This window comes from Dermacentor variabilis, chromosome 7, assembly GCF_050947875.1.
Source record: "Dermacentor variabilis isolate Ectoservices chromosome 7, ASM5094787v1, whole genome shotgun sequence".
Lineage (NCBI taxonomy): Eukaryota > Metazoa > Arthropoda > Arachnida > Ixodida > Ixodidae > Dermacentor > Dermacentor variabilis.
The window spans coordinates 75,883,535-75,898,307 of record NC_134574.1 but is presented as its reverse complement, the minus strand read 5'-3'; the positions used below and the strand labels follow the sequence as shown (position 1 = coordinate 75,898,307).

At 46.4% G+C, this 14,773-nt stretch overlaps 1 protein-coding gene across 1 annotated transcript in view; it reads right to left on the bottom strand.

Annotated features, from left to right (window-relative positions):
- The window catches only part of LOC142586852 (uncharacterized), a 78,093-nt gene extending 76,690 nt beyond the window's left edge, over positions 1-1,403 (bottom strand). The window contains exon 1 of the mRNA XM_075697723.1: positions 1,288-1,403. The gene's annotated coding sequence lies outside the window, so the exon portion shown is untranslated. The remainder of the gene's footprint in view (positions 1-1,287) is intronic.
- Positions 1,404-14,773: the final 13,370 nt, after the last annotated feature.

The window sequence follows — 14,773 nt, the reverse complement described above, 5'->3', positions numbered from 1 at the left end:
GGTCAGCGTCCAAACAAAGGATTACCTAAATATATATTGATGTTCTCCGCACTCGTACCCCCAGCAGGAAAGTTAATATTAGGCTCACAACGCTCATGCTAGCAGTGGTAGCCAGAGCTGCCAGGGCTTCTGTAAAGCGGAGCACGACGGTGCAGCCACCTGGTTTAGTTGCTTAAGGTGTCTAATTAACATACTTTGTGTTTCTGGAGGCTTGTAATCGTGGATGCAGCACAAAAACAAAGATTGAGCTTGACGTCCGGCAGCTAATCTCGGCAAGCCAGCCTCGGCAAGCCAACCTCCCTGACACAGCTGACCTTTAGACAAGTTTAACTGTACCTTCCACAGTGGCACGAAAATAAGCACCGGAAGCACACTGAAGTTATCGCGGAAATCGACAGATGACGTGACTCGCACAGGAGGTGGAAACAGCTTGTTTTTTTTTCTCTTGACAGCGGGCAATATGGCGGGTGCTTCACAGTTGGCTGTCGTCATAGAGATTCCTGCAATAACATGTGGAGGAAACTCTGGTGCTAGTGCCTACGGGAGGTGCAGTCGGGGCGGTTGAGCCAACATGGGAATTATGAGAAGTACATAGATTCCAAACTTCGTCTTTCTGGCTTCAAATGGCTTCGTGACTTTGTAAACCCGTCATTTTCAACAAATTACTGTGTAATAAATCATTAAATAAACATTATTAAAGTTGTCCGGCGGCAGGAGTCGAGCACAGGACTTCTATCGCAAAGAAACCCGATATTGAAACCATTACTCCATGGACGCATGCATCGACGAGCGACGTAAAACGCCCTTATGAATTTATCGCGGGCAAGCCAGTGCCCTGAGGCTATTGGCGCGTTTCGATTTGGCAACCTCGACAACCTGAGCCGCTGCAGATAGTACCAATCGTGCGTATTCGCCAGCGTCTTCTACACTTGGAAAAGTATATATTGCTCTAAAATTTAGGGCAATGACGCTATATGAAGTGCAATAAACAAAGCCACAAGAACGTATGAATACCCAAGCACGAAGATCAGTACTTCCCACCATTCCCATGATGCCTGAACGACTGCAGCGCCAGAGTTCGCTCTGGTATTTATTGTAAGAAACCCGAACCAATTTAGTTTGGCCGAGGCAAGCTGAATTTAAGTGTTCATGAAGCATAGATATAAGGCACAGTCCCACCTACTCTGTCGCCGACAATAGCCAACACCTCAATGCAGTCGTGCTCGAATGTCTGTGGTCAATGACACGGAAATGTGAGATCTCGATTCAAAGAAAACTGCAACTCACCCTGTGTGCACACGCCATGTACGCACAGAAAAGAAATTCTCTATTATTGGCCCAAACCAATCTACTCGGTCAGTCTCCTGATGGCTCAGCATTAACGAGAATCAGGCGTTACATGAGGTTTGGGCACGGGCATAAAAATAGACCGTTACGAAATCGCTGACTTCAGTACTCTTGCATTGCAGCTTGTTTAGCACACACCGTAAAACAAAAAAACTAAACTTTCTTGTCATCTTGGCACCCAATCTGACATCTCCAAATATCATATTTTAAGTCACTACGCTGACGTCGTCCATTGTTCGTGCACTTTTCATGGCGCGGCTCTAGCATGTCAACCCGCTCCTCTTTTTTAGAGACTCTTCTTTCAAAATAGACTTGCCACGGAGAAATGTGACATACCGAAGCATACAGAAAGATTTATTTACATGACATGATGATTATCATGGGGAGGTAGGCAAAAAGTATTCCCTGGGCTTGAACTGGGTCTACACCTCTTACAAAAAAATAAATGGTTGAAAGGAACATACCTAACAATAACTACGACGTAGCTTTACGCAGCAACCAGAAAAAAAATTTTGGAGGAAAACTTAATAAGGAAAGTATATTGCAACTTGCTCTCTCATAAGGATTGTACAGACAAAAGCTAATGAAAATCACTCCCCTAAATGATAGAACCATTGCATAAACTTAACAGAAAGCATAATAGATAAAAAATCATCTGTAGACCATAATTCATAGGTATTTCAGCTATAACTCAATTTCCTGCTGCTCGGGAATCGTATGTACACGTTTTATGGTTTAACTTCGGCAGCTAAACGAAAAAAAACTACTTTGCATAAGGCTAAATTTATATCATTTAAGGAACACATTATTCTAAATCCTGTTATGAATGTTAGGTTAAGTGGCTCAAAAATAGGTTCGGATGGTGAATCGAACGCAGCATTGGCGATGGCGCTTGCAGCATGTTTTTCGATTGTATGTTTTCTAGTGCCAGGAAAAGGAGTAGTGCTCAACACTAGAAAGCAATTGTTTCTAGTCAACAATAGTTGACACGCTCTTCAGACAGTGTTTTTGACAATTCACGCATTGAAGAGATTTGCTCATGACTCAGCCCTAACCAGACTCAGGCATTACATTAGGTAGGGGCATGGGTTTAAGAATCTAGCGTTACAAAACCGGTGAGCTCTACAACATTTCTAAACATTGGAGCTCACATCACACACGCTGTAAAGAATTAAAACTTGTTAGGGTCGAGGCTTGGGCGAGTTGGTCGTGGTTCATAACGGTGCTGTTTGCGTAGCGCACGAAAGTGCGAAAGGAAGTTGGACAGAGACGAGTAAAGAGCGTCAACTTCCATCTGATCTTTATTTGTGGACGAGCATAATATATATGCCCGGCAAACCGGGAAACACACAGATGAAAGGGGGGATACGCTGAACCAGCATATCAAGTCAAATCGCTTCAGGTCGCAGTTAACCCGAGAAATAATAGAAGCGGAGTACATTCACAATCTATAGGCAACCACTCGTAAGCACTCCTTCCATCGCTCTGTCACGACCTGAGCGAGATTACCTGGCCGAGCGTAGCGGAATCGTCGGCGCGTGAAGTGATTTGAATTGATGTGCTGGCTCTGCCTATCCCCCTTTTTTCTGTGTGTTTTCCTGTTTGTCTCCGTGCACATATGTTATGCTCGTCCTCAAATAAAGGTCAGTTGGAAGTTAGCGCTCTTAACCCGTCTTTGTCCTCCCTTTCCTACTTTCGGGCGCTACGCAAGCACCGCCATTATGAATTAAAACTTTGCCAACTCGGCATCCGATGTGACACGTCTAAATATCATGCTTTAGGTCACTGCGCATGTTCGTTTTCTTTATATTTTGTTCGTGCACTTGCGCAGGGCTCGTACAGCAAACAAACCCACTAGACCTTTTCGAGAAAATATTCTTACAAATGGACTTGCCATGGATGAACTTAGCAAGATCTTTTGTCAATCGTAATGACATTTCAGGAATATAATGCTTGCTGTCTTTGTTACACCAAAGATGTTAAGAGGAGTTTGACCATGGCTCTCGATCGGCGGTGGTGGAAGCCGACAGCCACTTGTGCGGCGCGGTCGGTATCAAATGTCAGTCAAATAACAGGGCGCAATGAAGCCTGGGGCCAAGCGCCATATTTATACGATCAAGGCATTGGTGTTCTCGACAGAAATCCAAGTCTCTCCACGAGTAAGCAAGAGTGGCTCAAAATATTTCTCCGATGATAGGAGGGCTGCTTCAACACCAGTTGGAAAGCACAGCATAACCGAAGAATGCGCTCGACCACTCCGCCAGGGCCCTTACCGAGTTTTGATGCGAGCACGTAAAGTAATTAGGCAACTAGTAGACAAAATGCTGCATGATATGATGCAGCCGTCATAAATCCCATGGGATTCTCCTGTAGTCTTGGTCAGCGCTGGTCAGTGTCTAAGATACATCTATCTTAGGCACAATCTCATATACTCCTTGGGTATCTTATATCTGTATCGCTACGTCTGGCAAGACGTGTATCAGCATATGTAGTTCAATTACATGAAAGAATGTATCGTGGATCTTAAGATACAAGATACTGGCTGTCGCCGTATCACCGTGCGAAACTATAAACGTTGGCTGAACTCCGCTTCGCAAGCCGAAACTATTGCTACTAAGCCGCCTGAATAAAAACTAGAGGCAGCGCCATTCTTTTACCTTTCCGCGAGAGCCCTCCAGCGAGGGCATGCGATTATGTCTGCGCGTCCCTATTGGTGGAGCAGAGTGACGCGGGGGCGCAAACGTCAGCGCATCACAAGGGCGCAAACGTCGGCGCGCAGCCGACCTTTTTTTTTCTCTTTATTATTTTTTCTTGGGTATTTAGTTGGGTTGGCGCCGTGACACTTGCCCGTAGCCACAGCACTGTGCTGCAAGCGCCAATGCGTGCAGCGTCTTTTGCGCAAATTCTGGTGCCGCTATATTGTCGTTATCGAAGTTTCTCTTGCGTGGTGCTTTGTTACGAAATTTGAAGAATGCAAGAACGGGGTTGCCTTGCATATAGCGGCTTTCGCACATCAGCGATTTGAGGTATCTCGTGGATGTAAATTTGACTGTCGCGAACCAAAGTGTCAATGACGCTGCCTCCAGGAGACTTTTGCATAGAGGACTATTTTGTGCACGGGATTGTCGTTCTCAAATGCCGAAAGCATTTTTTGGACTACGATACATGCGTAAATGGTAGTGCGTCTACGGAGAAGGTGAGAATACACAGCGGTATTTGCGCCATCATGCAGACACTTCTTATTGATGTTCTTTTAATTAAACAGCGACCCGCTATATGGTCGGAAAGCAGAGCAGCGACTCCCGTCAATTACGAAAGCGACAAGCAAAAACCGCTGACAGCGCAGCGCTTGAAATGCTTTCAAGTTAAGCAGCTAAAGCAACCCCAATAAACGGTTTCGGACTGAAGATATTGTACATTGGGCAAGAATGATAAAATTTTTCTGATACTAACAGCGATTTCATTCAAATAAAGCAAGGTGGTCGGAATTAAGGAATTTTCAAGCAAACATTCTTGTGCATACGAGTTTGCTATATTATACAGCGCTACCATTTTTAAGTTTTATGGAATTTCTTACAGTCGTCTGTGTTAGCATAATTTTTGTTCTTGAGCTGGATTATTCGTAGAGGCGGACATTATAGCTCGAGAAACCGAAACACATATGTAACTAATTAACACAAATACACAAATTGACTCCCTTATTAGTTCATTTGCGGCACATATTGAAATTTATGAATTTTTGCCGGTTAGGTTGCAGGACGTATTCAATTGAAATAAATTTACAGGATGACACGAGTTTCGAGACATTGTTTCCCAAAATGTGGAAGGAAATACATTGGTGTTCCAGTTACTCTTGCGACTGAATGCCTAACGTAACGCTTCGTTAAAAAAGTAAGTGAAACAACATTGCACATTTACGGGAAGTTCGAAGGCGCGTATCTCCAAACTGGCGTCATTCTGCAAATTCATTTAAAGTGGATGGGCCTTGCAATCTCACCGGCTGCAATTTGTAAATTGCAATATGTGCCATAAAGTAATTAGTTCAAAAGATATTTACTGGCTTTTTGTTAGTTGAATATTTGTTTCAATTTTTCGAGCAAGCAATGCTCACTTTCTAAATAATCCAGCTCAAGGACTAAAGTTATGTTATCTGCAACATGCTATTTTAAAAATTTCATAAAACTTAAAAATGATCGCCCTGTATAGATTTATAATACGAAATTTGCGAATGTATCGAAGTATCTTAAGATAGAAATGGAAAGTATCGGATACAATAAGTGTGGTGGTATCATGTATCTGTATCTCAAATACTTGTTCCCTAAGTATACTGTATCATATTCTGATACAGTTGCACAGTATCTTGGCCCAGGCCTCGTCTTGGTTAAGAAAAAGGATGGTAGTACCCTGCGGTTTTACTTTGATAATCGTCGGATTAACAAGATCGGAAAGAAGGACTTATACCCCCTCAAGGATAGACGGTGCAGTGGAACGGCTCTGCAACGCTAAATACTTCTCATCAATGGATCTGAATACTGGCTACTGGCAAATAAAAGTCGTCAAGAGGGATCGCGGTATGACCGCCGTCATCACGACGTACGGCCTCTACGAGTACAAAGTTAAACCATTCAGGCTTTGCTTGGCGTCTGAAATGTTATAGCGAGTGATGGACGCATTGTTAGCAGGGTTGAAGTGGCACACCTTCCTCACCTTGTTGGATGACGTCGTTGTCTTTGCCGGGAATTTCGAACACCTCAGGTGGCTCGCGGCAATACTAGAGGGTATTTAGCCATCAGGGTTCACTCGGAAGCCGGAAAAGTGCCGCTTAGCTTACGATGAGCTTCTTTTCCTGGGCCACGTCATCAGCAAATCTGGAGTCCGTCCTCATCCGCAGAAGGCATCTCATAACTTTCCACAGCCCACCGACTAAAAGAGAGCGAGGGGATTCCTTGGCCTGTCTGCCAAATGCAGGCGCTTCGTCAAGGACTTTTATCGCATCACCGAGCAATTTACTTTTCTCACGAAATCATACGTCCATTTCAAGTGGCAAGCGCCGCAAGGCGAAGTCTTTCAAGATATTTAACAGCGTCTGCAGCCGCCACCAGTGCTCGCGCACTTCGGTGAACACAGACTCTGAAATCCACAACGACGCATGTAGCCTCGGCCTCGGTGCCGTCCAAGTCCAAACGAATGACGGATTTGAACGGGTGATTGCTTACGCGAGCCGGTCACTGTCGAAAGCAGAAGCTAATTATTGTATAACCGGAAAAGGACGCCTTGCCATCATCTGGGCTACCATGAAATTCCGCCCTTTCCTTTACGCCACGTCTTCAAAGTCGTAAGCGACCACCATGCCTTGCGTTGGCTCGCAAGCTTAAAGGACATTACATGACGCCTCTCAAGATGGAGTGTTATACTCCAGAAATTTGACATCACGGTCGTCTACAAGTCCGCAAGAATGCACTCTGACGCCGGCTGCCTAGTGCGCGCCCCCACTGACCCGCCGCCGGAAGACGACAAGGGTGACGATGACGTTTTATGATAGGTCATGTTTTAGGAAGAGCTGCGCCTAAGAAAGAATAAACACAGGAAAAACAAGGTAGAAGGAAAGAGGGCAAGCTAGATCGTGATAGGCCGTTGCTTGGTATGTTACTTAGATATCTCCTTGAGGCCTGGGACAATTCGAGTCCAGCTTCGAGTGCATCCGGGTTCTCGCGCTGACGCTGTTCCTTCTGCAGCTTCGGGAACCTCAGCGTCCGGTCACGAGCACGTTCTTTCGAGACATCTTTTTTCACTAATGATGCAATTGCCGCTGCGGCAGCGACACGATTTCGTTGAAACATGAATTGAGGGAACTCTGGCGCTGAAATCGTTCAGCTGTCATGAGAATTATGGATACAGTGCACGGATTTTTGTAATCTGCATGCCCAAGGCTTCAGATGTTCTGCTGGAGTTATTTGTCATGCCTTGTCTGTCTAAATTTCCGAGCAATCATATTTCTTTTTCTGGACGCGTAAAGCCTTCAATTCATGACGCAATACTTTCTTCCAAATGATAAACAGGCTAAGTGAAAAGCTGTTAGGCAAAGGTAAGGCAAATTCATGTTTTACTACACTCATCATTCCTATGCTAGATAACTCTGCCTACTTCGAGCGCTCGTAAACGTGAGGCTTATTTACTCTATGGCAATTTTTGTAGGAAGCCTTACTGCGCGAACGTTTGCTGCCTCCTTCCGGCGTAGTGCTCTTTCTCACTTATTGACCTACTTTCTTTAAGTGCAGCAGTCTATATTGTTCGACGCAGTTTCCATTAATTTGATATCTGTCTATTCAGGCCAGCGTACATTTCAGCAGCAGCCTAACATGTAGCTAATTGAAATTTCCGCTGGGATATTTTGTTCTATAGGGAGGGATCAGTTCAGTGCGGGAGCTCTCAATTTAGCACCGAACACAAAACGATGTGTCACGTTAAAAATTATTATAGTATGAGAACGACCCTCTTTTCTTCCTGCAGGAATGGGCAACAATCTGAGAGCAAGTCTTGAAGCAAACTTTGACCAGGCGAAGAAAGAGGGACGAGAGAAGAAGAAGAACACGAAGAAATACAGACGAGTTCCTCGACTTTCGTCTCGTTTTCTTCGCGATGGTCAATGTTTGCTTCAAGATCATGAACCAACTAACTCGCACCAGAGTCCTGATAAGAGCAAGACTTCCATTTTCTCTGATTGACGTATAAGGAGAAATACATACCGGAATAGACAACTGATAACAGTAATTTCTAACGTGATATCAGCATTGAAGTTTTCACAATGACTGGTATATGAAACTATAAAGAAATCCTCCTCAGATTCGTAGGCAGCATGCGCCATGGTGGCCAGATGGCCATAAGATGTCTTGCGGTTGAGCACGAGTTTATGATTTTGTTTCTCGATGAAGGAGGGCAAATTTCGTTGACCGCAAAATACAAAAACGCTCGTGTAATTCAACTTCGGTGCGCGTTAAGGGACACTGCAGGTGGTCGAAATTATTCCAAAGCCCCCCACTATGGCGCCGCTAACAGGCAGCTGTGCAGTTTCGGGACGTTAAACTCCATGCTTTTTAAGGTGAGAACCGTAAGTGGTTCGTTGCGCGATGGCATTGAAAAAAAAAAAAGACACGCGGTGCCTAGTCGAGTAGTAAAAAAAAAAAATCCTGTGACGTTCTCTGAGCTAGCGGCGGGTGGAGTAGCGCACAGATGAAAAAACTGGTACCGCGTCGCTGACACCATACGGCGGCGGCGGCGGCGGTTGTGGCGACAGTCAAGTGCTAAGCGAGAGAGACGGTGACAAAGCAATCTCGCCCGGGGCGCGTATTTAGTATTGCTCGTAGGTGCTGCGGGGCGTGCCACTTTTGACGGAGCTCGACGTTGCTGCGCAGGCGCGAGTAAGAGCGGGCGCGAGAGAGAAAATCTGGGGGCTTTTGCTCCTTGAATATATGACTCAGCCTAGGCACTACGGAGGAGGTTTCTTAGAGCGCGTTGCATTCGTTTGTCCCCTAGACATGCCGGCATTGCGGAGTTCGGTCGAGTTGGTTTATACGCTCCGCCGCTGGCTGCCCGCGCGGTGAGGCAGTGGGCGCGGACGCTGCTTGGTGATCGCTGTGTCTGAAGGGACAATGTTCTGACTGGTGTTTTATAAGTCGCGGGTTGCTTTTTTCGTCGCGACGATAGATCGGATTTTTTACAAGCACTGCTCCAGGAGGGCACATGTAACCGGCAAACGGAGGCCTCAGGAGAGCACCTGAGGTTATATTAAAGCAGGCGGCGCAGGATCTCCGGGGCACCCAAGCGGTAGCGGGGGATCAAAGCTGGAAGCCGGGAGGCCCGTGGGTTGGGCCCGCAGAGGCCGAAGCGTGCCTGGGGGTGTTCGTATAAAACATTGGCTGTCCGCGATAGCGGACAGCCGATCTTATACTCCCCTGGCACGCGCAGGCCTCTGCGAGCCCCAACCCACGGACCAGTCCGGCTTCTAGCTTTGATATCCCCGTTGCGGCTTTGGTGTCCTGGAGGCGCCGCCAATAATGCGAGATAATGACACGTTGTTTTCATTAGTAAAAACATGATCGATTAAATATGATTGCGTCGAGCGGCCAACTTGCGATGCTAAGTTCAGCAGAACCGCGCCCCGCGACTTCCTGCCGGTACGCCTAGGGACAAGCGCATACACCGCGCGCCAAGAAACTCCTCCGTAGTACCTAGGCAGAGTCGTATTTTCAAGGAGAAAAACTCCCCACATTTCCTCTCTCGCACCCGCTCTCACTCGCGCATGCGCGCAAGCGTCCGTAGTCTCCGCAAGTTCCACGCCCCGCTGTAACTACGAGCAGTTGGAAATACGCGGCCGGGGCCTAACCGATTGCGCAGTAGGTCTAGGAAGTGCCCGTATACGGCCGAGGATACTCGCCAAGCGAGGAAGGAGGCGCGACATGCGAAGCGCCGGGAGGAAGGCATTTGACCGCGACTGCTGCTTTGTCTAGCTGACAGGAAGCGACGTGAATATGTTGTGCTCGTGTTACACGTATGTAGCCCTTACTGGTGACAAGCATGTTGTGCCTTTAGCTAGTGCATGAAATGCTCTTGCGTGTCGTCAAAGAGGTCGACCTAAAGCGCCACGTGTGTACTTCACACTGCAGCTCGTTGTGACTTCCGAGAAGTCTGATCCCTCCGATTGTATAACTTAATGCATTACCAAGTTTGCAGCAGGCTTTAGCCTTCACGTGTTACAGGACTCCATCATGCTGCCCACCTTTTACTTTTCTAGGGCAATGCGAAATCGAAACGTATTCATTTCGTTACATGGAGACACGAGGGCCGCTTGAGCGCCAGAGAAAAAAAAGCAAAAAAAAAGCAAGAAGCAAAAAAAAAAAAAGAACCGGCAAGCGAGTTCAACAAAACGTCTTGTTCTGCCTGAGTACCAACGATATCGTTCGTGCACTATGGAACTTAAGAGGGCTTGATCACTAAACACAGCCTTAAGACGACCTGAAGCATGTTTTAAAAAACGTGAAATTTCATGTTAAAGTTTGAACGTTATCATGCAGCATCATTTGTTACCGACATGTCGCCGACGGAGAAAGATGCCAAATTTGAAATTAGTTTTGTAGTCAGAGGCTCGTGACCTCTACGACGAGGGAGCGCCATGATTTCCTTGGTCCAGAGTGTCGAAATGAAATGTTTTTCGTTCTGGCATTAGTTTCGCTCCACCCAAAGAAGCTCCGTTTCGGTTCTGCTCCGGAACGGAAAAATGAAGTATCTGTAGCGCTTCATAACAGTTTTGTTTCGCATGCAAAAATTTTCGAAGCAATGTAAAGATAGAAACAAAGTAGTTATTTTTACAAATAAGTGCATTAGAAATTCTGAGATCATGCAGAGTGCCTTGAGTCAAAGCATTGATCATAATCTCAGGAGCAGCACGTCATCGAGTGTACTCGCCAAAATGCGAGACCGCTGTTCCAATAAAACAAATTTAAACGGACGTAAGCGAAAACGTAAACCTTCGTAACGAATTATACGCTGTGCCCTCAGAAAACGAAACAACAAGCTCTTCAGCGCGAAAGCTCTGCGTTTTGCTACGACGCTGATCTCCTAGTGCACCGAGCGGCAGACTCAGATTAGTGGAGCGCTTGACCGGCCATCGCTCGCAGTATCCTTGCTTGAGATACGCGCTTATGCAGAGCTTTGATATAAGCGCTAATTCTGACGTTGCCTAACCTTGGCTGTTCCGGATTGCCCACTTTCCCATTGATCTGAAAACCGATCGAAAAAAAAAGCGAGCAGATCCCACACCCTGTGGGAATCGATGTCATGCGAAGCAGTATGCGGGGAACCTACCAAGTTAACGAAACGACCATGAGAATAGGAAGACGTAGGCGGCTGTTTCATGGCGTACGTGACACTCATGTCATTAAATTCATGTCATGAACAATTGTTTATGTTAGTCGTACACTCGCGTCATACTAGGCCAATTTTAGTGCACACCAAGTATGCGCACTGTCATGTTAACACGTGCCCTTGCGGTACGAAGTGCGCATGCTCATATTTGTACCTGTCCTTATATAAGCAGCCCCTTGTCTGATAATAAACACACTTTGTTCCCGGCCTCCCGACCGTTCACATGGTGTCAGAAGTGGGGCGGCGACGCGTTTCGCAAGCCGCGTTCTCCGCTGTTCTTCCCCGCACTCTCGTCCAGCTGCACTCCTAGTACACTCCAGAGAAAGAAGTATGGCGTCGATGGTTGTACCACCGCTAAAGCCACTGGAAAGTATGGGTAACGCTTACCAGAACTGGATCATCTGGAAAAGTGACTTTACTCTATTTTCTACGGCGACGGGACTAAGGAAGCAGCCTAAAGAAGTTCAGGCAGCAACACTTCTTGTGACAATTAGTGAAGAAGCAAGGCGGGTGTTCTCAACTTCAAGTTAGCAAATGAGGACAAAAAGCAAGACCTCAATAAGCTCATTGAAAAATTCGAGGCCCACTGCAAACCAGCGAAGAATTTAACGTTCAACGAGTTTTGTTTCGGTTCCCGAGATCAGCGTGAGTTAGTAAAGGCCAGGCGCAGAAGACCAGGACTCAAGAAGAAGAACTCAAACGACAGCACCGGCGCCTCTTCTTGAGTCCTGGTCTTCTGCGCCTTGCCTTTACTAATTCAAGCATGAACCAACTAGCACAAGCAAGAGTTTTACTTGGTCAACGTGAGGGCGAATCTTTTAACGAGTGGCTGATCGATAAGCGAACTCTTGCTCGCTTGTGTGAATTCGGAGAACTAGAGGACAGATTACTGCGCAGTCGAATAATTGTAGGAGTTAGAGACAAGGACCTGATAACGTTGCCTAACCTTGGTTGTTCCGGATTGCCCACTTTCCCGTTGATCTGAAAACCGATCGATAAAAAAAAAGCGAGCAGATCGCACACCCTGTGGGAATCGATGTCATGCGAAGCAGTGTGCGGGGAGCCTATCATGTTAACGAGACGACCGTGAGAATAGCAAGACGTAGGTGGCTGTTTCATGGCCTACGTGACACTCATGTCATTGCATTCATGTCACGACGTGTTATTTATGTTGGTCATACACTCGTGTCATACTAGGCCAATTTTAATGCACACCAAGATAACGAAAGGACCATGAGAGCACCAAGACCCAGGTGGCTGTTTCATGACCTACTTGACACGCATGACATTACATTCATGTCATGACGCATTATTTATATTTGTCATACACTCGTGTCATACTAAGCCACTTTTAGTGCATTATAACGAAACGACCGTGATAGCACCAACATGCAGGCGGCTGTTTCGTGACCTATATGACACTCATATCATTACAATTATGTCCTGACTAATCATCTATGTTCGTCATACACTCTTGTCATACTATGCCAACTGTGGCACATGACAAATTAACGAAGCGACTATGATAGCACTCAGACATAAGCGGCTAGACAGATACTGTCAAAGTGACAAATGCTCGCCAGGAAATGCTTGGCATTTAAAATAAACAACCTTTTGGTTACATTTTCGTACCAGTCAAAAATATCGTTTTGTTTCGTTTTTAGTGTGCTTTTTCGTTCCGTTTCAACACACTGCTTTGACCTGTCATCAAATGCTCAACGAGCAGAGCTGCTACGTTCAAATGTTGCCTGGCTAACAAACATTTAGAAGTTAGGTTCTCAGCCACATTAAACCTGGTTACCAATCAGCGAAATAATATGCGCTGATGCTTTACATGGCGATCGGAACAACAGAGCATAACATAGCGTTTATCGTGTAACCGCACAACAAATGAACACAGACAACAAGGTACGACACATGCGCTTTAATGAAGACGCATGACAATTACATATACAAGTCGGAACATGCCAATTAAACAAAACGTGCAAGTGAATGCGAACAAAACTTACTATAAAAGAACGTTACAGCGTTCACTTGAAATATTAGCAATATTATTGCTAACAACATTATTCAGGTATGCACATTCTTCCTCTGTTAAGGAAAGGTATTACTGACTTACACTTAGCTGCGCGTACTTATGAATATGATATTTTCGGCTATCGCTCGGGTACGCTAATCTTTGTGTCTCGTGACGATACCAATGTGTGCAAAATTCCGTACGTAACCTAATGAATTCCGTGCACCTTGACGGAGGAACCCGAATTCAAAGCCATGCCGCCAAGCCTCAAAATAATTCTCACACTGTCAATGTGGCTGCTGCCGGGCAGGCACGCAGCCCTCCCATACAATATCTTCCGTCACTTGGTATGCCACCTTAACCTTTAACTTTGCTCCACTCCCGTGCAAGTTGCCAGGGAAGCACACGCCCTTATCCCACCGTGTGTCAGCTCCATCCCCCGTATCTTGTTAGTGGGGGTGGGGATGGCTTCGAACGCTTCAAGCCAGGGTGACCCTTACACCGATTGTCACGTCAACCTGGAAGTGGTCACACTTTTCACTGCGTGCAGCGCGTTCATGCTGTCGCCTTCCAGTGAGAGAAGCAGATGTTCGGCTTTCAAACGGGACGCTCCCGTCTCGTACTACAAGCTGGCCTACGCTCACAGTGCAACAACTAGCTATGTTCACTTCGTGCACAACAGATGCGACAGAACACGGATTCATATTATACACAACAGCAATCTTGAAGCCCTCATATAATATACACCATGCACTATGTGTTCACAGAAGTCTTGATTGCAACGAAAATAATAAAGCGCTACATTATTGCAATAGCTAGACAAATGAGAAATAAGCGTGAATTTTAAGGAGTTGTGGTGCTTTGTTAGGTGGGCGTTGATGCAACATAACTTGCCACAAATAAGCTGCGCCTTGTAATTAACCCCAACGCCACACGGCACAAACCTGGAGGTGTGTTTCACTGAACTGTCACTAAGCTGACGATTGTGACGTGATGGTGCTTGGCCCAGTTGGTGTGGGCTGCTACAGGTGGCGCATCGTGACCTGCGCAACAAGTAGCCGCAGCGAAATCGTTACCTACCTTGTCCTGCTTCCGTTTCCGGGAGCCTCGCTTGTTTTTGCTGTTTGCCCGCGATGGGCGAGTCAGTCAAGCCATGGCCGCTGGAGTGATCAGTCGGTGTGTTAAATGTAACCTTAACCCGCATTAAACCGTTACCCTACTATGCGAGTCTTCCTGCCTTCAGCCCAAGCCTCACATCTGGCGCAGTCGACCCCGAACCTTTGCCAAGCCATTCAGCCACGGCAGCGCAAGAACGACGGTGAGTACGCCTCTTCAGCCGCATTCGTCATTGTAGTCGCGCCCTCACGCCGCCGAAGACTCACGCCTGAAGATACTTCCGCCATTTTACCGCTCGTCTGTGTTCACTCCTCATCAGAAGAAAAGCATGGCCGTCAGATGAAGAGTGCCGTGAATGTTCACAACTAGCCC